Genomic DNA, 27,077 nt, shown 5'->3' with positions numbered 1-27,077 from the left:
TAAATGAGGAACAGAGAGGTTACGCGATGTGCCCAGGGTCACACAGTCAGTGAGGGGCAAAGCCGGGGCTCGAGTCTTGCCTCCGAGTCTGTGCTCTTAACCACTCTGCTACCCCATGCGCGCTGTGCTAGGCAGGCAGGGCTCTGAGGAGCTTTGCAGTAACCAACTGTTTAACTGTGTTTACGCCAGCAATTCCCACACCGGCCTGACCGAAGAACCCACAGGAAGCATCAGAGTGTGCTGACCAGTCAGACACGGCTGGGTTTCCATCTTCTTCAACTTAAAACTGCTGTGCACTTGGGCCGTGCTCAACCTTTCTAAACAGCAGCTTCCTCACCTGTAAAATGGGGATGCCGATGATGATAATGGGGTTGCTGGGAAGATTAAAAGAACCAGTGCATGAGGAACTGTTTGCATAGCGCTCGGCAGACTGTATAGGTGTCATCTTTTATTGTAGACGTAGGTAGATGATAGACAGATAGGTAGGTAGGTAGGTAGGTAGATAGATGATAGATAGATAGATAGATAGATAGATAGATAGACAGATAGATAGATAGCTACTATAAAGATGTCTGTATATGTGTACACATGTAGATACACACACACGCACATAGAGAGAGAAATGTATACACACAAACACATGTATACGTATATCCCATGAAGAGTCTGTAGGACTAATATTTCTTAAACACATTTTGGGCGGTGTTAATCTAGCAATCTCTAATGTCCTCTTTTCCTTTTCCCCTATTTCGATTTCTGATTTTGAAGCCCGAACTTCCTAAGGTCCTATTGACGCACCGGTGGGCTTCCTGTGTGGAAAGACCTCAGCGTGGCCCAGATGTTCCGGCTGGGAGGGCCTTAGAGATCATGGTGTTACACTCACTTCTTCCACAGAGAGCTGAGGCCCGGAGAGGTCCAGTGACTTGTCTAAAGCCACTGCGTAGGGTGCCATCATTGAAAAACAATGTCATCATATGAATTCATAGAGTTATAGGATAGCACCTTGTTCCCTCTCTTGCCCTGAGATGGGGTAGGACTTCAATCCCTATGACCCTTTGGAGCAGGTCCCGTGGCCTCAGGGGTGGGGCACCCTGGGCTTCCCTGACAACCCACTCACGAGTTTCTCTTTAGCTAAGTTCCCCCCGGGACCCTTATTTCTAACTGAGCTTCTGGTCTCTCTTTGATTTGTTTCGGGACTATGAACATTCTCTAAGATCCAAGTAATGTTTAAGGGAAGGGCTTGCAAACTCCTTGGCCTTCCTGGCCAAGCACATAACAGAGACGGTTGCTGGGCCTGTTTGAGACCCTGCCAGTGGTCATCACTGTAGCATCAGGCCCGCCCCGAAGTCATTCCAGACCCCAGACCCCACAGTGCCGATTACCGAAGCCAGCCTCTGCCTGGATCAAGCTTTCTAGGCTTACAGTTTGTCATCGCTGTGTGCATAGTCTTAGGTTTAAGAGAACCTTGCTGTGGGCGTCTCTTTTATTCCTACCAACCCGGGTCTCGGTGGCTGTTGTTAGACTTTGGCCCCTCCGGTGGACGGTCCCCTGCAGTACCACTCCCTGGGGCCCACCTCTGTCCTTCGTCCTCTGCGGCTAACTTTCCACCAAAGTTTCGTGTTCCCCCTTTTAGAGGGTTGTTGCTGGAAAGTGGCTGGCCCACCGGAGATCATAGCCCTCTTCATTTTTTCATCTAGATGGGGCAATAAACGGACTTCAAGCCAATGGGATGTGGGAGAAGTGATACGAGCCACATGCAGGTTTGGAGTATATAAACCTCCCAGGTGAGACTTGCCCACCTTTCCCCTGTTTGCTGGGTGGATGTTGAAGCCCTGAGTAGCCTCAAAAGGCATATTTTGAAGATAACAGAACTCCTGACAGCCTGGGACCCTGAATGACTGTCTGGGGAAGTGACCTACCCCCCCTCCCCCTCCCCCACCACCCCACTGCCTAATAGCTTTTATGTGAGCAAGAAATAAACTTCTGTTGTGTTAAGGTATTGATATTTCAGAGCGTTTTGTTGCTGTAGCTAGTATTCCCTTAATACATATTCGTATTTTTTCCACCAGTGACATTTCCCGCCCCGCCCCCCAAGTCCAGCTCAAGTCTACCTCTTGTCCGAAGTCCTCCGGGCCTTGGCGATGTCAGTGTTCCCTCTCCTCTCGATTTCTGTACCTCGCACTGTCACGCTCAGGCAGTTCCCACGTTGTTACGCATAGGCTTGTAGCACTAATTGAAGAGGACAGAGACCTTGTTCTGTACTCATTCTGCATCTCCCAAAATGCCTAGCGTCAAGCCCGGCAAACAGTAGGCACTCAATCAATACTTGTTGATCGATTTGAGAGAGGCTGGAATGATCCATATCAAACTCCAAGCATCATCTGGGAGCTCGCTGATTAAACAGATGAATCTTGCAGCCTTTCTTTAACGCCACCAACCTAGCCTTTGCCGAGGGGAGCCCCATGTCTGAGCCTTCTTGCTGGCTGGGTCCTGGCCGACCCCCAGGATCCAAGGAGCTCCGGGCCCCTCTTCACTGGCCAGGACATCCATCAAATGACCTGTCCACTGAAGGTTATTCTTTGTTCTCTCTGCTTAAAAAGACAAAAACTCACAGTAAACCCCTCTTTCAAAGGCTCCTGTTTCTCTGCCTATAAGTAGAAGAGTGGTATCTTCCAATTACTGTACCTGTATTTACGATATATATTTATGTTATAAAGTCTCATAGAACTGTCACGACAAGGAGCCCAGGAAGCCCAGACCTGACTGAGCCTAGGGTCCTTGAACGTTAGTTAGCAGCGTGCTTTGAGCTGAGTGCTTCTGCTCTATTGCAGCTGCCGACAGGTGAGTGAAATGTGCACTGCATCATAGTTTTCAGAAATATTTGAGCCACTGCAGCTAGTTTTATTTGTATATTTTATGTTTTCATTACTTCGCGTAGTACAAGTAATACTGGTTTAATGAGACATGATGAGAAAATATGGATACACAAACGAAAAATTAATATCACGTGTATTTCTGTAAATCAAGGATAACTCACTCTGAATATTTGCTGCAAATCCTTTCCAAACTTCCAATGCCGAAATATATATTTCTTGTATATATACATTCTATATATACTGTTCTGAACGTTGATTTTTAGTTACCATTTTTTATCTTAAATAGAGAATATCATTTTAAATGACTTCATATTTCATTTTATGAAACTGTACCATATTTTAGAAAACTATTATTTTCTATTATTGGATATTTAAGGGTTTTTCTATTTGGTTTGTTTTGCTATTCTAAATTCTTCGATGGACATTCTTGTATATAAACCTTTGCATGCCAGTGTGATTCCTTCCTTAGGATAAATTTATAGAAGTGGAATTACAAGGTCAAAGGGAATATAAGATTTGAAAGGTGTTTGATATCTGTGGCCAGAAAGGTCATATCAATTTATGCCCTCCCCACCCCCCTACAAGCATTCCAGCTAGTTTTAAGTTTATTCGGTCAAATTGGTTTGTGTTTGTGGATACAAATCAGCGAGAGGTGGATTGGGCAGAAAGAATTTAAACAGTTAATGTATTTTAAAGCTGTTTATCTTAATTCAATCTGCTCTGGTTGAATTCTGCTGCTTTTTAAAATAGACTTGTGAGTTTAGATCCAGTTTTTGTCTAATGCAAGGCTGCAAAACATCTGAAATTGTACATTTGCAGGAGTATAAAGGAGGTGGTTTTGTTTTCAGCATAATTCAAATGGGCAAAATAGTGTGTTCCGGGGAGCCGCGTGTTGTGGTGCGTGTGTGGGAAGGTGTACATATCCATCCTGTAGCTCATAGCCCCAACTCAAGGCTGGGTTGTTTCAATAGGAAAAAAAAGAAGAAATCTGCTTTCGAGCTGTGAAAAAGCAAGGCGAAGTCTGTGCCGTTTAACTCGCCAGGAAGAGAGCTAGAAGCCGAGACGAGCTGTATTCAGGGAAATTGGCATTTTGGTGTGTGCAGATGTATTAAAATTCTTAATGTGTCAAAAAAAAAAAAAAAAAAAACCTCTTTCAAAGTAAAAAATAGAAACTGTTCATATATCCCCGCTCCCTGCCCTGCCACGCTCTGTTCTCTTGTCTGCCTTTTGACTCCCACGCTGCCAGCTTGTGGTCGGATGGCGACAGGGTTGATCGGCGTCTCTGGTGGGGATAGACGCTTTGCTACTGGGCGCGCCTTTGCCTGTGAACAAGACCCTTTGTATTGCCTGAGGCCACGTGTCCTGATTAGCTTGCCCCCATACCCCCTGCTCCCCAGGAAGGAAAGGAGTTGCTTATCAATGACTTTCTGAGCAGGATTGCTTCTGGAATGGGGAGCTAGCTGCCTTGTGGAGAGAAAGAGGAGAAGTAGCTTCTGGTTACGCCCTGCCCCGAAAGGCCCAATCCGTTGTCCGGATTACGAATTTGTGCTTCTCCAAAAACAAAAAAAGGTTTGCGACAGTGTCATGCAAGGGGAAGAGAAGTAAGTTGAGTCAGGAGGCCTGGCTCTGCGAGGGACCAGTGGGGTGACTGCCCAAGTCATTCAACTGCTCCGAACCTGGGTCTTAATATGTCAAATGGTGGTGACGGGGTTGTTTGTGAGATCAGATGGGCTAACCCTTCTAGGCCCACTGGCGGTGACGTATATTCCCTGAATTCCCAGGTAGAAGTTGTCTCTCCCACCATTCCCTCTTTGGTACTCTCACAGCACATTGTTCTATAGCTCTTACTACACTGGGTGATGACGATTTACATAGTTTCTGTCCTTTGCTAGATTACTGTATCAGTTATGGTCATGCCGGTGGCCATGATGAATAAAACCTTCAAGATTTAGAGGCTTAGCTCAATAGAAGTATATTTATCAATTACTGGACTGATGAGCACCTCCATGTAGGAGTTCAGGGATCCAGCCTCCTTCCATCTCGTGGCTCTGTCATCCCCTACATCCTCGGAGTCATATACATCCAGAAAACACGGGATGAATGTGTGGAGACTGCTTCTTAACCATCTTGACTCTCGAGTGTGTCGTGTTACTTCTGCTCACATTTCGTTGGTGAGTACAGTCACACGGCTCCATCTAGAAGCAAAGGAGGCTGGGAACTATAGTCCGTGGCTGGGCAGCTGTACCAGAGACAGCTTTCTTCAATGAAAGGGCGAGTCTGACCCTTTGGTGGATGGTTAACCGCCTCATTTACATCTAAGATCTCTGTGAGGACAGATAGTGTCTTCCCTATGCCTCAGCACCTTACGTTGCTCCTGACACGATGTTCAGTTCAGTAAACTTGCACCAGCTGTGTGTTTAATTTTGGTAAATTTAGCTGCATAGAGAAAGAGAGAGAGAAAACCGTCAAAATAATGCCTGTGAACAACTAGAACGGTAATGGGGTCTGCAAACTACAGGCTGTAGGTCAAAGCTTGCCTGCTGCCTGTTTTGTAAATGATGTGTTTGGGAACATGCCCATCTCCGTTCTTTTACATATTGTCTATAGTTGCTTTCATGCTACAATGGCAGAGTTGGGTGCTTGTGACAGAGACTCAGAGACTAAAATTTTTACTATTTGGCCCTCTTCAGAAGATGTTGCTGTGTCCTGCTCTGGAGAGAAAGCGTGTGATGGGAGCCTTGAATCTGCTGATCTTTTTTTCAGCCTAGGGTTCAAAAGTGCATGCTTTTAATGTAACTTGGAGTCGAAATGCAAACCAACTACTTCGTGCACGCATACACCATGTATAAAGTACTTCACAGGCAATTTAAGACATTCTTAAGGGCAGCGTTTATCTTACTTTTTTCAGAGCTTACTGCTTCTTATGAAAGGTGACTACTATAAAAGCATGTTGGATGAATGCATAAATGAAAACAACAGCCCTTTGGAAAGTTAAAGGAGACCCTCCAAGTCACAGGATACTGTTGCTTTCATTTCTCACTTATTATACTTCATGAAGCACAGATACCCCTATCCAAATCCCAGGAGAATAACCTCTGAACCCCGAGATGCTCATTAGAAGTGTATACCCGGCTAGAATTGTGATTGATTGCCTCTCTCTCCTTCTTGGTCAGTTCATTGTCAGAAGTAACAGAAAAGAATAGTTTTTTTTTGTTTTTTTTTTAAAGAACGAGTGGTGGCATTACAGACCCTGACTGTAACGAAAGGGAGTTTGACATCTAAATTCATGCCACGGTGGCGACTGGGACATTAATGCACTTTATCGGCCTCTTTCCCTTCCTTCACTCAATTTCCCACTCTTCTGCTGATGTTTCCTGAGATCATCTTCCAAATAAACTACTTGCACTCAAATTCTCTTCTCAGGGTCTGCTTCTGGAGGAGCCCAAACTAAGACAGCTTTTTCTTTTTAAAATATATTTTGTGGCCCAAACTAACTATCGAGTATAGACTTTTGGGAGTAAAGAAGAAAAAAAGAGAACATTTAAAAAATTTTCCAATTTCAGACTTTCCAGATCTTGAAGCTTGCATTAGAAGAAACCAAAGAAATATCCAGGGGAAAAGAGGTTACAAAATCAGACATCCCCAAGTTGGGGGATACCTGTGAAGCACAGTTGTGTTAATAATATAGTTTGGAGAATTATTAAAAGATTTCTCCAATGAGAAAATCAGATTGTCCCTAATAATAGAAATAGTCAACCAGCAAGAGTTTTTTTTATTTTTTATTTTTTTTATTTTTATTTTTAATTGCCACAGGTAATCTTGATGCAGCCAGGACTAAGAGTTACTGCTCTATAGGTTTAATCCATGGCATTAAAACAACATCCTAGTAGCTGATGTTTATTGTCTGTTTCTATGAGCCAGGCAGTATGCTAAGTCTTTTGCATATGTTGTCTCTTTTGCATATCTGTCTGGGAGAAGCTTCTGGGGCAGGATTTTTTTGATGTCAGCGTTTTATAGATGTTGGTTCTGTGCTGGGACTGCTCAATCCTTGCTTTGTGTGTGAAATGCAGGTTGAAATTTAGCCTCACGCCTTCCTCAGATACCATGTCTTCAGGTTCTTTCTCTCTCTTAGTCGAACTTGTCACAGATTTGTCTCATCAAAGGATGAGTGCAGTTTTATTTTATAGACTAATTTATCATTTTAAAAATCTTTTTTACTTCCTTCCTTCTACTGTCCTTGGATTTTGTTTTGTTTCATTTTTACTCTTCCTGATTTGAAAGTTGAGTTTATTTAATTTGAAACTATCTTTTGTATTAATAAACTTGTTTATTGCTATTTATTGGCTTTTGAGTACCACTTTGGCTGCATCCCATAAAATGTGCCACTTAGGGCTCTTGTTGATTTATAAATAATTTGTAATCTGCTTGTGTTTATTCTGTAGCTTGGGAGTTATTTAAAAATGTTTTAAAAGTTTTCAAGTGTCAAAAATCCAGAAATGGCAAAATTTAAACCATCATATTAGTAAAATAGTATTATCATGCATTTAAGAACGATTAACAAACTGGATGTTTTCAAATTTAAACCTGATGTAAAATTTAGAGGATGATATTATCATGGATTATAAAGTGAAAGTGAAAGTTTTTAAGCTTTACAATAATTGGTTGTTACAATAATTGGTTATTCCAAATGGCAGAGGATTTATCAAAAGTGATTTTGTCACATCGTTTTATGAAGATTACTGAAGTTTATTTTGTGATCATCAGAGGCATTTACAAGAAATAACCTCAATTGAGATTTTGGCTATGTTCATGAAATAAGCTAGTTTTAGTTACATGGCTTAAATGGCTTTGTCTATTTGGGAGATTTTCAAGTCTGGTTTCTATTTGATTTTATTTAACGATTTCCCTCTATTAGTCATTCTTTGAGAAAGCTGTGTGTGTGACCAACTAGCATAGCATTACTTTCGGTTACCATATTAGAGTCAAGGCGGTAAGTCATGTCGTTGCTGCTACCAACAGTTGAGTAGTCGGGGTGGATGGTCATGCAGTCACTGTTATCATCATTTGTATAACCATCATTGAATTCTTCCAGTTGCCTAATCCTAAGGACTACCATTTGCTCTGTGAGTAGCTGCCTAAAGGCATTTAAAACCTTGAGAGGATACAAGGCAATAGGGAGGTTAATATGATAACTGTAAGGAGAATTATAGCCAATGATTGAAAACTTCTCAGAGCAGAGACTCCCAGGAGCCAAGATGTAACAACTAAGTAAATCACATGGGTTATATTTAGATTCAGATTTTACCTTCTTAAGTCAACTTAAGTTTTTCTGGATAATATGTGATTGGGTTTCAATTTTTTTTCTGAGCTATTTACCTAAGTACAGCATCATGTAATAGTGATCACATATCCTCATGATTACTTAGGACAGAATGAACATGAGGATATTTTATTTATTTCAGGAAACAATCTTGCAAATGTGCTTCCACTTAAATTAGGTCTCTATACGGTGTGAGTAATCAGTTCATTTAAAAAGAGGCATTTCTACTGAAACAAAAACAAAGCTTAACAGAGCAAATTATAAACTCAGTTTCTGAGTTTGGAGAACAGCTTGGTGAGAAAATGTCTAGATTTGAATTCGAAGCAACTTTAGAGAGTGGAAAGAGGATAACAGTTTCAACCTGCTTTTCCCGATTTGCAGTTTGATTGTCTTCGATGATGTCATTGTGTGTTCTGGTGAACTCTTGAGTGGCTCATGTAGCAACAGGCATGAAGTTATCCATGCCCAATCTGTTGGGGGGTTTCTCTTAGGTTTACAGGTAGATGGCAAAACCTCAAAGACAATGAACAGGACTAGCCTCTGATAATGGGTACATCTATTACATTTTAATAGAAAACGATAGTTTTTCTATTAAAATGTAATTTTTTTCTATAGTCATCTCATTTTTATCGATGATAATTACAGTGAAATAAATTTATGTATAAAATAAATCAAGTTTTATTAAACTCGGCTTGATTACTTATATAAATGTAGCAAGAAAATGATTCTTTGTATATTCTCAAATATGACATTCCAGTCACAGCTTTGCTAATATTCAAAAGGCTATAGAAGTCAACCTTAGTTCTTTAAAATTGTCTGGTAATAAAGAATCTCACATTAGACCTTTAAGTCTCTTTAAACAGAGAAGCAGAGCTAAGGTCTTGCCTAATTGTGTCTTGTTACAAGGAGAGTGGATTGTTATTGGACTTAGTAAATACATACTGTCATGAAAAATAAGAAAATTTAATAAGAATTTCTGAATTCTGGAGGGATCAAGTAGGAGGAAAAAGATAAATATTTCAGCCTTTCTTTGTGAAGGTTACTTTACTAATTGCTGTAAGTTATAGATAGTTTAAAAGAAATGAGACAAAAGGGTCCTTTAAATCTGGAAAACATTAAAGAACCAGAAATGTTCTAAATGAAGTCATAAAAATTAAAATTATTTTCTAGAGTTCATTCAGTCTTATGTACTTAATTTTTGTTTTATTTGATCTAAGATTTGCAGTTTTATGAATCGGTTTTTCCCTGTTCAGCATTATGATCTGAAAGTTATCAGAAACCTATATTCTAGAGTACTTTGCATGAATCTTTTTGAAAATAAAATAATTTTGCCTGTAGTTGATTGTAAATGCTTTCAGAGAAGAATCAAGAGTAATGAGAAAAGACTTCTAAATAGCCATGGTTAAAGATTCATTGAGAGTTTGCTAAAAATGATGCAATGGATAAGTAAATAAATTTGATTATTTTTGTTATTTATAATCTCATAAAATAATAACTGGAATTATGACAATAACATTATATTGGGATATGTCAGATTTTTTAGGAATTTTATGTAATTTATGAATTACTTATATTAATAATATGTGCCTACATAAGTATAACTTAAGGTTAAATATCATTTTTATTTGATAGTGTTTCCCATGTAATGTTTAACATATCAAATAAGCCTCAATAAATTAACATTTTCCTTTTTACAAGGAGAGAGAGCAAAATCTTTTGAGATCTTCCAAGGATCCTTTATAAAACCCAAAGTTAGCTCAAGGTCAAAAAGACTTGATTCAGAATTTGATTTGAGGAAGTTTGTCAAAAATCTCTGAAGTTTTACTTGTTTTTAAATTTCATCTTATTATTAGTTTCAAGTATACAGTACATTGGTTAGACATTTATGTAATTTATAAAATGATCCCCCTGATTTCTCTTTCTCTCCTCTGGCTCTCCACCTAGCCATTACATTAATGCTAACTGCATTCCTTATGCTGGGCTCCCCATCCCTGTGACCATCTATCAGCTAAGAATCTCTGAAGGTTTAAATTGCTTGATCAAATAGAATCACATGGCATTGTGAAACAATGGCAAATACAAAAAGTCACATAATTAAAAAAAAAATCCTTGCTCTTTTCAAATGGAAGAGGCTTAGTTTTCTCAGTGATTAGAGACCTGATAAAGACAAAATGAAGCACAGGAAATGTTTTGATGAGACACAGAATTTTTGTTTCCTAGGAAGATTACATTAAAGTGAAAGAAAACTTTATATAATTTTTTATTAAGAGCAGTCCAGTAATTTAAGAAATTTTGATTTTTAACAGAGAGAAAATTAAATCTAATTTTTTATCAGTACATTATTGACTATATTTTAAAAACCCTTATAAATACATCTATTTAATTTTAGCCAGAATTGACCTCACAACGTATTTTTCCCCCAAAGCCTTCTGCAGTTTACTATATCCATTTAGGTTTTGTCTTATTCTTTTTCTTATTCTGGACCAACTAGTCATTTTATTTAGGAAAAATTACTTATTTTTCCTTAACAAAAACACATCCTATATTCTTTGCATACTCTTTATATAAAAATACATCTCACTTTCTTCTTATACTTTGTATACAAAATTGTTTCCCTTTACTCTTATTATTTCTAGTTTTATTTTTACTTATCGATTATAAATTTTAACTATTAGTAACTTTGATTTTCCAGTGAAAACTGGGAAGCAGGAAATTGAGAACTCTATCATATATTAGCATCCTATAGTAGATTAGCACATTTATAATACATAATTATGAAAACCTATAATTTTATTAGAGATACATGTTTTGTATAGTAAAATTTTTAATATGGCAAAAGACATATTTATAAATAGATCCAAATAACATCTGTTACTATGTAAAATTCAAGAAGCAAAATTTATGTTTAGTAATTAATATTTCAGTATAGTTTTGGAAATGATCTACATGTTCAATGAATATCCATTGTTTAGTTTAACTTAGTATAAACTTTTATCTTATTTACATCTATTTAAATTAGTTGTTTTTAACAATTATGCTTGGATTGGATGTTAAACAGCTAACCATCATCTTAAGTTATTTTTCTTGTTCAAAAATTTTGTAATGCAGAGATAGCGCAAACTTATTTTGACATGTAAACCCAGATAGAAAAAGTTGTATGTTTGCCGTACATTTAACGTTGACAATTCTGAAGACATGCTTGCTTTTATTAAATCAAAAAACTTAATGTGGCTTTTGTGTATTAAAGATTATGTCAGATCATATATCTCGAAAAGCATTTGGGTTAGCCTTTATATTTCCAAGAGTTTCAGGAGCACTTCATTTATATAAGTACTTATTTGTCTTAAGCCAATGACATTGAGCTCTTTTTAAAATATCACATTTATGTAATATACATAGATATGTAGATATATGTAAATACACAACAGACACAAAAAGAGATCTTATAGCTTTCATGTAACATTTTTTGCCATGTCTCAGGTAGGGAAATACAGAACTCAAAAGAATAGCTTGACCCAAACTGTGTTTCCGGTAGGTGGTCTAAGTTAAGGTTAACTGCTCAGCAGGCTGAAGGAGATTACGGGAAGACTAAAGTGCTTCTCCCTGCCCCCAAGCCTACCGGCTGCACAGACCATTGAAAGCAATCTTTGTATCCCTTCCCCATCTTTTGTAGTCTCTATTTTCATGACTTGGTCAGAATCAATCTTTGACATATGTTGAGTTGAATAGGTACACCCATCATAAAATAATTAGCTCCATGTACTAACATAAGCTATGTCAGCAGCGAGGGGAAGAATTAGAGTGCAGAGTGACCAGGTGTCGCAGTGCACGGAGGAGGAGGTAAGACAAAACGGAGTGGAGTGGAGAGTGTTTCCAGGGCAGAGAATAGCACCATCAACCTGTTGGCAGTGGGATAAGCAGATCACGTTCATTTGCATGAAGGTAGAAATGTGACAAGTAAAGTTTGACTACAGAAAAGAATTCATGCTATAGAACAATGGGAAGTCAAGATGATTAAGCACGATAGGGCTGTCTGTCATGTTTCGGGATTTTAAATTTAGAACAAGGACTTCAGTTTCATATGGGAGGTGGGAGTCACTGTTGGTAAGGCATAGTGGGTGTTTTAAGGATCCGTCAGTGATGGGCAAGATGGGTCAGAAAGGAGAGAATAGAATGGTTACAAAGAGTTTGGATAAGTCTGGGATCCATTTTGAAGGAAGAATCAGTAGTATTTGGAGTCTAAGTCAGTGTGGGAGAGGAGTCAAAGATGACTCCTTGGTACCCAGCCTACTAATGACATTCAAGACACAGGAAGGTGGGTTTGACAGAGAGACCACGAGTTTGGTGTTAGATGTGTTGAGGCTGAGAACATCCAAGAGGAAAGGTCTGGCAGTCATCAGACTGTAGAGGAAAGAGGTAGAAAGTTTGCATTTTATCTTTCCAGCTGAATCGTGTCTTCCCAGAGAGAGGCTAAGCTTTTCCCTAACACCATAGGGATGAGGCTGCCATTCCCTACAGAAGGAGGCCCCTGTGCTTGCTAGGAAAGGGGTTTCAAATGTCATTATATGATTGATTAGCCAACCACGATAGCTAGGAGGTATGTTGATGTCAAAGAATAGCTTTGGATTTTGAGTTTTTTATCTGGAGAATTTTCCTGCTAGAAAGACTAAACACTGATGTGCTACATCAGGCTTCCCCAAACCCCGGGCCACAGACCGGTACCGGTCCATGGGCTGCTGGGAACCGGACTGCGCAGCAGGAGGTGAGCAGTGGGCGAGCAGAGCGCAGCTTCCTCTGTGTCTGCAGCCGCTCCCCAGCGCCGGCATCACCGCCTCAGCCCCGCCTCGGATCATCGGGCATTAGAGTCTCTCATAGGAGCACTGGTCCCTGGTGCCAAAATGTTGGGGCCCCCACTGTGCTACATAGTTGGTGTGTGTATGTGTGTGGGAGGGTGGGGGGTGGGAGAGGAGTGTACATAGTTAAAGGGAATGTGCTTTAAATCGTGTATCTCAGACTTTTCTCTGATGCAATCGTTCCCCAAGTGAGGGAGCAGCCTCTCCAGGCCCTGCGTGCCCTTCGTCGCTCACCCTGGCTCTTTCCTCCCTCGCAGGCAGGCTTCGTGAAAGCCTTGCTCACACTGGCTGTCTCCAGTTCTTTTGCTGGCACCCACACCTCACCCACGCCGGGCTCCACCTCCGTCTCTCCACAGAAACGCCTCTCCCTGATCGTCTCCAGCTAAGGCTGGTGACTGACACTTTGCCTCCTCTCAGCCCCTCGGCAGTGTTGAGCAGAGCCGGCCTGCACTGGATCACACTTTCCCCATTGCAACAGTCTGTGGTATTCTTTCTCTTTGTCCTGGGCATTCTTCCTGTCCCTTCGGGGGCTCATGCTTCCCTCTCTAGCCACTAAATGGCATTGTTCAAACACCACCCCAGTTTCTCTTTCCTGTCTCACATTATGCTGTCTGCCTAAGCAGTTTCATTCCACCCTTGGTTTTCACAAGCCTCTCACTGCCAGGGACACCCAGATCTAAATACTTTCTTGGGGGTCAGAATGGCTCTTTATTTCTGGTGTCAGCCCCCCATGAAGGCCACGAAACATATATGATTCTTTATAAAAGTAAATGGTCTCTCTTTTCTATTCAAGCTGGCAGAGTTGAGTTGGTACTTCTCAGGAAGATAATGCACCCGATGGTGTTAGGGAAAAGCTTAGCCTCTCTCTGGGAAGACACGATTCAGCTGGAAAGATAAAATACACGTGAATGAAACAGTGAATCCCAAGGCGAGCTGTGAGGGGGTGCACAGAAGAGAGGCCATGAGCCATGTCACGGCAAACATGACGAAGTCTGGCTAAACGAGGTGCTGGAGTCCTTCCCTCAAAGACATCTATTAGTAAGAAAGAGAACCCAGCATGCTATAATATTTTTTCAGAAATTAACATCATCACTAGCTCTCATGAAAATAACACTTGAACAGCACATCTAAAAGCTGTTTAGCAGAACCACTCAATAGTACATGTGAGGTTCGAAGATGCCCACTTTGAAATTACTCCTTTTAATCAAAGACCGGAAGCGGCAAGATGTAGGAAAAATTATGCTTGCCTCCAATTAATTACGATTCTCTTTGGTTGAAGACTTTTTCAGTGGAAGAAAAGGAAATATAATTAATGCCACGTAAAAGATGGTGCTGGAACAGGGCTAGGTATAAACGCAATGACTATTTAAACTGCTCGATGTTTGCAAAGCATCCAAGGCTTTCTTCAGGCACACTGGTCATGACTCAGTCAGGACGAGGATTCCTTTTACGTCTGAGCTTGTGGCTCTTAGCGCCTGTGAGAAGTAGAAGAGACGCGTTGCCACCATGGAATCTGTCCAAAGGATGATACCGGGAAGAAGGCTGGTCTCGGCAAACCCTAATCGGTGGACATTTCTTGCATCTGTTCCTTCCCAGGCTCCCCCCAGCTATGTCCTGATTTCAGATACTCTGTCATTAACTCTGGGCTCCACGGCCCCTTGCGGAATCTTAGTCAGACCTGGCAGAAGCCCCACACCTTCTATTGGCCTTCTTCCCACCATCACAATGCGTCTGTTCACGTCCCAATTCCCTTCAAGGCCTCCCTCACCCCTGGTTGTCGTCTGTGTGATGTTACCGGAAGGTAAACTGGTTTTTACCTGAACGGTGGCCTCCTGAAGGTAACAGTGCGACTCAAAGAAAGGAGTGGCCTACGGGGAGAAACTTTAGACTGCCGCCAACGAGTCTCTCCCACTGTTGTCACAGCGCATCCAGTGCTGGGCGAGGAGTGTTGACTTTGCAGTAGCTCCCGCCTGGAACCAAGACTGCTCTCCTGCGACTTCCGAGCCGGGAGCGCGTAGGCCTGTGGCGTGGCCGGCCCTCTCCGAGCCCTGGTTTCTTCATTTATGAAGCACAGATCATGAGATCCTACTTTTCAGAGTCAAAAAAAGATTAGAGGTAAAGTATCTATTGGGCTCAGAACGAAGTAGACGTTTTCTGGTTGTAAGTTGTTGTGATTGTATAGGCCACTGACCCTGCGTATTGGAAATTTCATTTTCTTTTTAATAAAAATTCTCTAGTTTTTTTGAAGGAAAAATAGTGATGGGAAAATGATGGTTCCGCACCCACCAGTCCTATACCAGTCTGTGCTGGCTGCACGGGCCAAGGAGCCCCCAGTTCCGGGCTCCAGTGCAAGGGGCACTCGGAGGCTGGTCCAGGAGACGGGATGTCTGGGTCCTCGTTGGTTCTGCCTCACTGGCTGCCTAATCTAGAGTAAGTTACATTTTCCGTGAGAATTAAGTAAGCCACTGAAGATGTTTTAAATCGTGAAGTGCTACCGAAGTGTCGGCTGTGAAGACCGTGACTTCCAGTTCGGCCTCACGGAATCCCGAGGAAGGCCGACTCATGTTCGAGTGCACTCAGGTTCGTGAACGGTCTGGGAAGCAGAGGAGAGGGGGACCATCTGGATCATCTGGGGGAAACAATGGAGACCTTATTTTCATGAGGTTTTGCAGAGATTGTGATTTAGACTTGATTGATGTAAAGAATTCTCTTCCTCCTACGGACATCCCAATTTATATAAAGAAGTTTTATACAGCACCCTGGTGAGCAGCTTAGAAAGGATGCCCTTGCTCGAATGTGGCAATGCCCCTTTTATATCAATTGGGGATGGTGGGGCTGGTTTTAAAATGGCACCCCTCAGCCAGCCTCAGAAGAAGGATCCTCACACTGTGGGTTCTCTGAGCTAAGAATGTCATCCTCAGCCCCGGATTGTGGCTGGAATTCTGGGACAACAGGAGAAACCCCACTTTACATTCAGTCATATAGTTTTGCCACCAAATTATGGGAGAACAAGTTTGAAAGTGGGGAGTCTGGTGATGGCATCTACGTCTATTTAACCAGAGACGCCCAGGCGTATTATGATTGTGTGTGTGTCACACAGCGGCCTGCCTCAGCACCAGCAAACGGCCAAGGTGAGGGCGGACTGAAGGGCAGATAGCACTAGAATACTTTTCAGCTTAGCTTTTCTGTTTCATGTAACTAATATTTAGTGGGCACTGAGCCTGATGGTTACAATCCATTGGAGAAAACAAGCATGCAGATCATCAGAATACTGGGCAGGATGGAAGATGTGTTAAGCCCAGGTGAGAACGGTCTCACATGGCACAGCAGACAGACTGAAGTCAGGCCTCCGTGCTCAGAGCCGGGAGATGGCGAAACTGCGCCCCGACGACATTGTTTGTGGATCCAGTTGTGCCTGAAACCTCCGCAGGTCTCCGTGATGCAAGGCTATAAGTTTCCTCTTCAGCTTAAGTCACCTGGAGGTGGAGCTTTGGACCAGTCATCATGGTGGTCCTGACTAGTCCGATCAACTAGGAGACTATTTCCAAAGCCTTGACGACTGCCACCGTTTGACAGCAAGATAAGAAAGGCTGAAATTGACTGCAGAGCTCTTCGCTGGATATTTAACCAAGGGGCCCTGTCTTGACCAAAGTCATACTAAACTTGAAGTGTTTTCATTCGCTCCGTGTGCATATTTTATTTTGCACCATAAATGTAATGCCGGGAACTCGGCGCAGATGTGATGTGACGAGATATGAAGTATTATCTTGTGTGGGCTGTTATTTCTTCAGTTCTTCGGCATTCTCCTCGCTCATTCCTCTCCCATCCCTAATCTCTTTTAGATTTGAACTTATAGGGGCTCAGGTTCTAATGTGGACCTTGTGGCTCCCCCATTTTCACCCAGATGAAGGAGGCAGGAACTTCTAGGTTGGAGGAGGGGAGAAGAGATTGATGAGAAAGAACACAGGGTGTTTGGTTCAGAGTAGGGAAAGGACCCTTCCCTCTTCTCGGAACCCTCTTTAAATTTGGAAATCTACGGGCACAGAAGACTTGTGCGACTCCCTTTTAGGAAGAAGCCAAAGGCTCCGAGGCAAGTCCTGCAGACCATCAGGGTCGAGCAGCCATAGAATGGAGCCGATGGTGGGGTGAGGTACAGGGAGATGGCGGGATGAGGTACACTCAGGCAGGAGAGCCCAGAACAATCTCTGGGTTTCCTGTGGGACGGTGAGAGCCGGCCACCCTGCAAGGGGCCTTCTTGCAGCTGGAACTAGGGAGGACGAGTGGACCACCGCTTGGCTACCTAGAGGCAGAAAATGGAGCTCGGTCAAGGCCAAGAGGAAGTCCTTCCCATCCACACAGGGCTGCGGCAACACTGCACACGCCACGTCCTCTCCGGCCCTGGAGCCTGGGATCGGTTGCAGGAAGGCACGATGGAGGGCAGGAAACCCCGAAGGTGACTGAGACTTAAATCTGATATAGTCGTCATTACTGAATTTGACGGTTTTCCTAAAATTAATAAGATTGAGTTTCTGGCCATCAAATAGAAATGAGATATTGATAAATAAATAAAATCCCGTTACAGAAAAAACCCTCGAGTTTGTGACTTATGAAATCTGTACCTGCCGCACACACTTTGGGATACTAATCTTTAGTGCCGAGCTAAATCTTTACGTAAAAGAGAAGGGAAAATGGGGTTGACCAGCAAGATTCCCACTTCTATGCTTGTGGACCTGGTCAGTCCTATATGTGTGGTCATCTTTGCTGTTAAGGTTTCTGTCTACTGGGCTTCCATCTTTTCCTGGTGAGCAAGGGACCAGCCTGCTTGCCAGTGCCCCAAAGCCTAATTACAGGAATCGGTCATTCCTGAGGGACCTGAAACCTTTGCTCAAAGACCTCCCACCTCTGATTTCAATACACATGTTTGCTCGTGGTTATTAGATTAATTTGGGCAAATGAAAACGTTCAAGTCCTTTCAGGCAGTTGTGTTCAAACTTTCGTGCATCCAGAGTTACCGGGTGGGGAGAGGGATAAGGTGCCAGATGTAATGCAGATCCCCAGGCCCAGGCCCTGAATTGTGATGTTTGTGTCAGTGATTTCTTGGTGTGCGCTTCGAGCACAGCCCTAAGAGTATCGTAGACCATCTGAGTTCCTTAAAGACTCTCAGAATGGACAAATAGCTCATTCATATCTCTCCTGCATATCAGTTCTAAAGACGAACCAAAGTTTTTAAGGGGGGGGGCAATCATGTGAGAGTTGACAGCAACTAGAAGGAATAACGTGCCAGGAATAGACATGACATCTTAATCATTGGTACTGAGGAGCTGTAATGCCAGACTACAGAAAGCTTAAATAAAACTGTAGCTCTCTTTCTTTTATTAAAGAAAGAAAGCCCAGGAGTACAATAGCAGAACAAGGACTAATTCGGGAAGCTTGCTGGTATGATATTGTCAATCACACCAGTGATGTGGATAAAAGCTTTTAGCACATGAATAATTTCAGTGAAAGGGCTTTATCGCTTTTTATTTGCTGGGCGTTTACAGGAGAATAAACATGCTGGTATATATTATATATGGAGTGAAAGTCAGCAGCGAATGAAAGCAAAGACCCCCAGACCCAGTTACCAGAACAGACTATGGTTGCTTAGCAACCAGGCAACTGGAGAATTCTCTCTCCCTTTCTTTCTTTTGTTTTTAGATTGCAGTAAGCTTTGATCAATTTTGGCTCCACAACAAAAGCCTTGGATATTTTGAGCGAAGGGTACCTGCTAATTTGTAGGAGAAAGACGTAGACCCGTGATACCGATTTCTCTTTCTAATTTCATGTTAAATAGCAAAGCAGTCTAACATTTCTTTTAAAAGTCTTAGTGCTGGTGGGCTGGGTCCTCAATGAATCAGAAGTTACATGTTAATTGCTTCCAATTACTCTAAAAGATGTTGCTGTCTGTCAATGCATGTTGATTCTGCTGCTCATCATCCAGCTTGGGAAGCCTGGTTCTTGGTTCCAAATTCAGTAGAGAAGAAGAAGAAACATCTGAATGCCCAAGTCCTAAATCTTTGGGAGACTGCGAACTGCCATTCCTTTCAAAAATATGGAAATAGGGAATGGTAAACTGGAAAGGGCCTTTGTAAATCTTCCCTTCTGGTCCCTTCTTCCTTCACAAGCTCTTTCCATTCCAACTCTTACAAGACAACTTGCCGATGTCCACGGGCCCAGCTACCAACCGTGAAAACTCCAGAGTCTTCTCCCCGCTCAGGGAGCTTTAAAATTGCGAAGAGCAAGGAAGGGCACAATGATCCTATTCGATTTATGTGCCCAACATAGTAGGGAAATATCTGACAGTCTTCATGAAGCGTGTCGATGGAGATTCAATAGGCTAGACCATGTACTGGCTTCCAAGGATCGCGTCTCACAAAAGTCTGCTAACGGTTTGGATTCTAGAGGCTGAGTCTATTTCAATGAAGTTAACTTTCCTGAATCAATCAGTCAAGGACTCCTAATAGGCCAATAGTGACATTTCTTTCGTTGCAAAAAGAAGTGAGGGAGCTAGATGAGGAGAAGCAGAAGTTAGGGCTCATGCCTTTCTGAACTCTGGTTCTTTCCCAGGCCTGTGGTTCATCCAAACCAACCTGTAGAATATTGTGGGGGATCCCAGGAGGGTCAAAGGAGGGGGGTCTGGACCTACACCCAGCTTTCTGCTCTGAAGCCCCACATCCAGGTTTATCCGTGGTCTATTTTACATCATGAGCAGACAGCAGCTCCTCGCACTTTGCTGAAAATAGGATGAGCAATTCTCACCTGCCTTGCAGGTCCCCAAAGTCTGAGCTTCTTCTTATTAGGTTGGTGTCTACAGCACCTGTCACTCTCCTCCCTCTCCTCAATTACTGCCACCTGAGCAACTGCCTGGGCGGGGAAGCACTTTGAACTTAAACTGTCTTTGTGTCTGCGCCTTGAGGTGAGCCTTAATTGCTATTCTCCACCTGCTTCTGCATACCAGGAAACCTCTGGGTGCCCTCATGTGGCTCCTTTCAAGCCTGGAGGATCCCAGAGAGGCCGGCTCAAAACGTGGGGGCCTGGGAAAGGAGAGTCTGCTTTCTTTCTTTGTGGCTTGTCACTAACTCCCTAAAGAGCCGACTCCTGTTTTCTGTGAACAGATTAACGTGAATAAAATTGCACTTTGACTCTTACTGCTTCCTAAAAGAGGATTTAGGATTACAAGGCTACTGTCTCAAAAACGCCTCCCTCTTTCGCTGGCTGCTTAAGGAGCCTAAAACCGGAAATAAATAGGTCAGTGGACCGGTCAGGCTGTTGAAAGGCTCCCAAACTCAAAGCAGGTCACAGAGGGACATGGTTTTGAGAGGTTGAGTTAAACATGTTACAGCCAGGGCTGTGTCATTCTAAGGCCTGAATGTTTACATGTGAACCTAACACAGCTGCCAACAAGATCTCCAAGCACACGGGCACTTCATGCTTGATGCTGGCGCTGGTCGATTCGGTGTGCAGGCGATTTAATTTAGTAAATAGTAGCGTCAACCGAACTGGTAATTTCTGTGGCGCAGGGGCATGTCAGGAGTCCGGCTGACTCAGGCCTTAACTTTTCTGCAAGTTGAGTTAGAATCATGTAGGGGTCACCAGCAGCTTTTGTCCCTTTGTCCTCAGAAGCAAGAAGTCAGAGAACCGGCGCCATGGGAACACGGCTGCTGAGAAAGTAGCAATGGAGGAGTGCCTTGGATGGGGCTCCGACACCTAGAAATCTCTGACGCCCTGGGCCACCCTTCTCTGTGTTGTCACATCTGTAGACGAGAAGAAGATGGTGAGCACCGCACATCGGCAGGGCGGCCTCGATTAATTCCAGAGCCTGAAATATCGGGGTTAGTGCACGGGGTGCTATAGGAGGAGGGGGCATTCCAGGAGGGTGTTGGGCAGCCTGGGGACTTCTCAAGGGGGAGGGGCCTGTAAGAAGTAGGTTTCCAATCCGCAACAAATATGAGTCAGACACTTTTATCATTTAATTTGCCTGTCAACCAATGAGAACTTCAGGAAAGCGAAACTATGGGACGTCATTTCCACATTTGAATCCCGTGACCTATAGCGGGAAAAACGGAAGGAGGGACGAGGACTTTTTTTGGTCCCCAAATTTCCCGGCTTCAGATGCGACCAAGGAGGGTGGGAGGAGAGCCGTCCTCAGTCCTCGCGGGACGTTTGCAGAGAACTTACGGGCTTTGCCCAGACCAGGGGCAGTCTGGGGACTTGTCTGGTGGAGAGCGTCATGCCGGCTGGGTCCCCGGGACGCCTGTGCAGACTTTGACCAGACATCACGGAGCTGTGTTCTACCTTCCAGCAGCCAGTAACTCATTCCTCCCCTGCTTCTGTGCTTCCCCCCAGAGCAGCTTGGCCTCACGTGTTTGTAACTGGACATTCCAAGCTTATCAGAGAGCTGGTCAAACGTTTGTCTTTTATGGACTTCGTGTTTACTTATAGTGCAAGAGTGACTAACCACACACAGCACAATAGTCTCTCAGTTAATCAGATCGATATTCCTTTATTAAGCACCAAATTTCACTCTAGGCTCTGGAGACAGCCTGCCCGAGGCTGAATCCTCCATCGGCCACCGTCTGTCGGTGAGTTAGTTAACCTCGTTGTGCCTTAGTTTCTCTGTCTGTAATATGGAATAATAATAGAATTTACCTCATGGGGTTGTTATAAGGGTCAAATGAAGTAATGCAGGTGAAGGGCTCAGAATGGAGCCCGGACCATGGTAAATGCTCAGTAAATGCATCTTAATATTACATAGCACTGCTACCCAAGGTTGATGGACGCCATTAGTGTGTGTCTGTGTCCCCTGGGGCAGGAAGAGAGAATGGCTTTTACTCTCATGGTGCGAAAACTCCACCAGTCCTCCTCACAGCACCAGTTATTCTCCTTGGTTATCGAATGGTTACATTACCTCTTTCAGGGCCTGGCGACGCACGGGAAGGTCCCACGGTGGTCAGGCCACTTCTTTTAAAGCCGAGCAGTGAAGATAATCAAGCGCAATCTTAATCATTTGGGAGTCTGGGCAAGTCGTCTTTGTGACTTCCTTTCAGGCTGGTTTGGCATCAGCATGATGCTCAAATAACTCCAGGGACTGGAGTGTAAGTCTGGGGTGTTCTGTTTTGACACCTGCACCTTGAATCATCTGGAGCCCGAAAATTGGAGTGTTTCTGTTGGAAGTCACTTGGGATGTTGGGGGCATTTTAGTCCTCAGAGGGATGGGCCTGGAAGGGTGACGTGGAGGAGATGAAGAGAGCCAGTACACAAATTAGTTTCTGTAACGACTGAAGTTTCATCATTCGATTCACTTTGTCTTAACACTCGATGTTTTCAGTATTTTCCCAACCCTCTAAGCCTCCAGTCTTGTGGCTGGAAGTAAATATTAGTGACGATCCTGTCGGAGTTAAGAAGCTCTGCTCTGAGTACCAGTGCCCACTGCGCAGTCTTGCAGACCTAGATGTGGTAACCCCTCTGAGTCCCCAACTTGCCACCTGTCAACTGGGATAATAATGCAGCCTGCCTCACGCAGTTCTTAAATATAAAGTGCTTTGTCCAGTGCATGGTCAGCCCCGTGTAAGTGCGTGCTATTGTAATTATGAAAAGGGAATATCTACTTCACCAAGCATGCTGATTAGGTGGAATCTGGTTAATTGAGACTCCTCCATAAATAGGCAAGTCTTAAACAAACATGTCCTTATTTCTAACTGTGAGGGAATACAGAACAGGATGCAGTTGGATTAAGAAGTCTGAGGCATTGAAAGGGTTTCACCTGGGTGATGTGCTTCTTCTCGGGGGAGTGGCGTATCTATGCAGACACCCTGTAAGCAACATGGATTATGAAGGCGAGGCCTACTCTCACCTGTGGCCCTTATTCGAGGTCCCCAGGCTTGGGTGCCAGGACATGCGACATCAAGACCCAGGAATTTCCTCTCTCCACCTTCTGGGTTCTGTAATGAGACCACTCTTTTGCCAAAAGAGCGAGTTCCCAAAGATTGGTTCGCGATCTGTAACTGCCCCTAAATTGATCAAAGCTGCTAGGGAAGAGATGGTTCATGCCAGCAGGAAGAGATGATGACCACGGGTACCTTCATGAAAGTCAGTCACTAGGGCCAAGCCAAGAACAGGTCAGGGAGCATCAATCCCTGGGTACCAGAGCCTCCATCCTATCCAGAGACCAGAGTCGGCAGGGCTGCCTTCCAGCTGCATTTCCTGTTATTAGGGGGGCACAAAAAGGCGAGCGATCAACGCACACGTATTTACGATACCCTCGTCCTTGCCATTCTTAATGCCAGTGAGATGGGCAATGTATTCTGGTCGGCTCATAAGTATATGGAATGTCATCCTTTATATATTTAATTGTTAACGAATGAAACTTTAATTGAAGGTGGAACTTTTTAAAAGGGAGCTAACGTGGAGAAAATTCTCAAGGGGAATAAGATCAATCGAGACATTTATGGATTTTCGACTCTGGTGTAGATGGCAGTGAGTTAAGAAACCGGAGGGACAGAGAGTCTCTTTCCTTCATTTCAGTGTCTCCTGCTTTATGGCTAAGAAGCTCGGGTGTACTGGCGTCCTGATGGGAACCAGAGTTTTGTGCTTAAATGTGCCGTAGAAGGCTGTGTCTCCTAGTGTTGCGAAGCGAGGGAATTTTAGAACAAGCGTTACAGCGTGTAAACAGCTCTCTGTTGCTCGAGGAGGACACATGCTACCGGCCAGCTCTACCGTGCATGTCCACCCTTGCGGCGCTTTTGTCTTCAAAGAGGCAGAGAAGGGTTCTGTGGAAGAAACAGAGCCTTTACTAATTAGCACGGCCTGGCCTTCCGTCCCCCCATAAACTCATTTATCAGATATGCTCCTATTTTAGCCAGTTACTTTAAAAAGCAAATACTCTTTATCAGACATGTCTCTATTTTAACCAATTACTTTATTGCATTTTTATTACAAGTGCAAAGGTTAGGTGCAGTCGATGGCCGCTGTCTCACGGCCCTTAGTCACAGCAAACACTGCTGGTCAAGGAACTTTGGAACCAGCCTTCTTATTGTCCAAACTGTCATTAGCACCTAAGTAATTATTATAAATGTCTTTTATATGTCAACCATTACGTCGAAAGTCTCCCCAAGTTCAAGCATATGACGGGGAAAAATCACCTCCACCTTGGAGTCCCCTGATAATCTCAAAAGATTATTTTTTTTCCAACCCTAAACGGATGTGTGTAAAATAGTCTTTTGTGAGGTAACACTTATGGCTCTCTCCAGTCATAAATAGAGATTGATAGAGGGACGGGTATCAGTTACACAACATGCTAATTTGCGCTAAAATTTTCAGTTTCCTTTTGAAATGTGTTTAGACGTTTGACCATTTGTCTTGCACGAGCCTTTTGCTCATTATGGCAATCGCATACGCAACATATTTCACTGTCTCAAACCCTTTGTGGAATAGACCAGAGACGGAAAGAGAGGTGGACACTGAACATAAATGAACACAGATATTTTAGGGATTTAAAGTGCTCGTAATATTCATTTAGGGAATTCTTGCCCTCAATTACAACCTCCCTTGGATTTTGTTCCATCTTTGTAAAAAAGACTTTGGGAAGCGGAAGACCTGGTGGGATGGGAGGGATAGTCAGAGGCCTGTGGACCACTGAATTCACCCCCTAGAGCTGATCCTGTTGTTACTTTGGGCCAGTGTTGGGTGTTACCACTGGCTGGCTCTGATTTGGGGTAAGTCATCCCACCTTCTAAAGCCTTAATTTTCTCATCTGTATTTCAAAGGATCCTGCTGGGTGAGTATTTATTTCTCCAGGTGTGGCCCATTAACATCATTTAGTGCTTATAAAAAATGTGGGGTTTTTTTTTGTATGTGTGGGGGAGGAGGAGGTAGGTGGGGTAAAGGGGTCAAATATTTGGTGACAGAAGAAAATTTAACTGTGGGTGGTAAACACACATGCAGTATACATATGATGTATTATTATTGAATCGTGCACTCGAAATCTATTTGATTTTATTAACCATTGTCACCTCTATAATTTTAATAAAAAATGTGGTTTCTGGTACCAACTCCAGACCCTTGGAGGGCTGGAGTGGGGCCTGAGAATCTGCATGTTTAACTGGCTCAAGGGTGCTTTACACACCCAACTATCTGAGCACGACTGGTTTGGGTTTCTTATCTTCCTGTGTTCTAGAGCCCTGAGAGGGTTGATAGCTAAAGGTTCCAGGGAAGGACAAGTTTTCGCTTTACATGACTTTTTCTCCACATGACTTTTCAACTCCCCATTTATAAACGTGCATGCAATTGAATGTGACTGAGGCTTTCTATTAAAAGCCTGTACTACAGTGGCGCTGGGAATTTGAAATCACGATACAATTCTCAGGCCTCAGGCAATCTTCCGTGACTTCAGCGCACCTGAGAACGGCTCATCGTTTTCATAAACTACCAAGCTACAGAATTTCCAAACGTGCGTCTCATTCTTCTCAATGTCACCACCACTGTCGCCCTTCTCATACTCCCTGGGTTTTTAGAGTGCGCCACACTTTCCGACACTTGTTTTACGTCTATAATTTTGGAGGCCTCATACTAAGAGGTAAGAAAGGAGAGAATCATTACTCCCCTTTTAAGATGGGGAGATGAATAAACAGATTAATTACGTGACATGCACAACTTCCCTGATTTGAAGTTTTCCTCCCTGTTCTTTTCGAATTCAGATGTCACTCTCCTGGGTCTCACCCCTCCTCACCTTGTATTACCTGCTCCCCTGTTGAGCTCTGAGAAGCAGGGTCCATGCCTTTAAAGCCTCCATGTTCTACGTACCTGCACTTCATAGGTGCTCAGTCTTTACTTGTTGAATGAACCCATACGTAGTGCACGTGGCACCATTTCTTGAGCAGCCGTCACTGTGCTTTGCACCTTAACGTACGTCATCTCATTTAGTTCTGCAGCTTCCTGCAGTCGGTGTACTTTTCATTCCCATTTAAGACTGGGAAAAGCTGAGGCTTAGCAAGGTTAGATGATCTGACCAAGTTCATGAGGCTAGTAAGTGATGAAATCCAGATTTGGACTTGGGTAGGTCTGACTGGTCCAGCTGCTGAGTGCTTCATCACTACCCCGTACTGAACGGTGGTCTCACAAGGAGTTAAAAGCCAAGCAGACAAGACGCCAGGTCTTCTCGCTCTGGGCGTCAGTTGATGAGCATCTGTTAGAAGAATCAACAGTGAAACACTCTCCATTTCACAGACAGCTTAGATTTCCCATTGCGAATCTGTTTGGCCCATTCTATTTTATTGGGCCTTTCTATTATCTGTTGAAAACGTGCCTCCTTTAGGACACACGTATAAGCACATCCGTACGCACACTCGTTTGTTCCATCTGCGAGCCCTCTGCGAAGCTTGGACACAGAGCTCGACATTCCTGAGTTTCGATTCTTTCCCATGTCTTTTCTCCCGACCTCTCTCCATCCCCTCCACTCCAAGCAGCCAGCGTGAGAAATTGGGACTTTGGAGTTGTGTCTTTCTTCAAGGGCATAGAAACTCTCCTCAATGTCACTTTAGAAGACTCCTTTTACAAAACAGGTGGTGAAAGAATCATTTTTACCTTGGAATTAGGAGAAAATGACCTTGCTTCAGTGGGCAATGTATTGCCAGCAGTTTAATTATGGCAGAATGTATTACTCGTAATAAAATCCTCACAGTGTATTTCCTAGCTTGCAGTCGTGAGAGGTAGCAGCTCCATCCCCTGGTCCCCTTCCTCCAGCAGTAAGCACTGTTCGCCCCCTTTCAGCTGGTTCGGGGAAACCCTGCCCTGGGTGCTTCTGCAGCTCGAGCCTCTAGGAGCCAGGTGTGTGCTTCTGTAGGCTGAATTTGGCAGTAAATTATGTTTTGTTTTCTGTCAGCTGCCTGACAGCTAAAATCATATTTACTGTCAGAGGTGACAGGGGCCACAGCGGTGATGTATTGAAGTGCTGCAGAGGCGCGGGGGAGCGGGCCGGGCAGTTCCTCCGGCCCT

General features: G+C 43.4%; 1 long non-coding RNA gene across 3 annotated transcripts in view; it reads left to right on the top strand.

The window, feature by feature from the left end:
- Window positions 1-27,077, top strand: part of LOC107502191 — a 114,146-nt gene that overhangs the window by 76,898 nt on the left and 10,171 nt on the right. For 2 of the 3 annotated variants that reach the window (XR_004953738.1, XR_004953736.1), the window contains exons 5-6: window positions 1,698-2,841; window positions 20,706-20,917. This is a non-coding gene — a long non-coding RNA (uncharacterized LOC107502191). The remainder of the gene's footprint in view (window positions 1-1,697; window positions 2,842-20,705; window positions 20,918-27,077) is intronic. The other variant, XR_004953737.1, reaches the window with a different exon arrangement.

The sequence above is a fragment of the Rousettus aegyptiacus genome, unplaced genomic scaffold (genome assembly GCF_014176215.1).
Source record: "Rousettus aegyptiacus isolate mRouAeg1 unplaced genomic scaffold, mRouAeg1.p scaffold_m13_p_12, whole genome shotgun sequence".
NCBI classification, from domain to species: Eukaryota; Metazoa; Chordata; class Mammalia; order Chiroptera; family Pteropodidae; genus Rousettus; species Rousettus aegyptiacus.
Note: the sequence above shows the minus strand (reverse complement) of the source record. Positions and strands in the feature narration are given on the sequence as shown.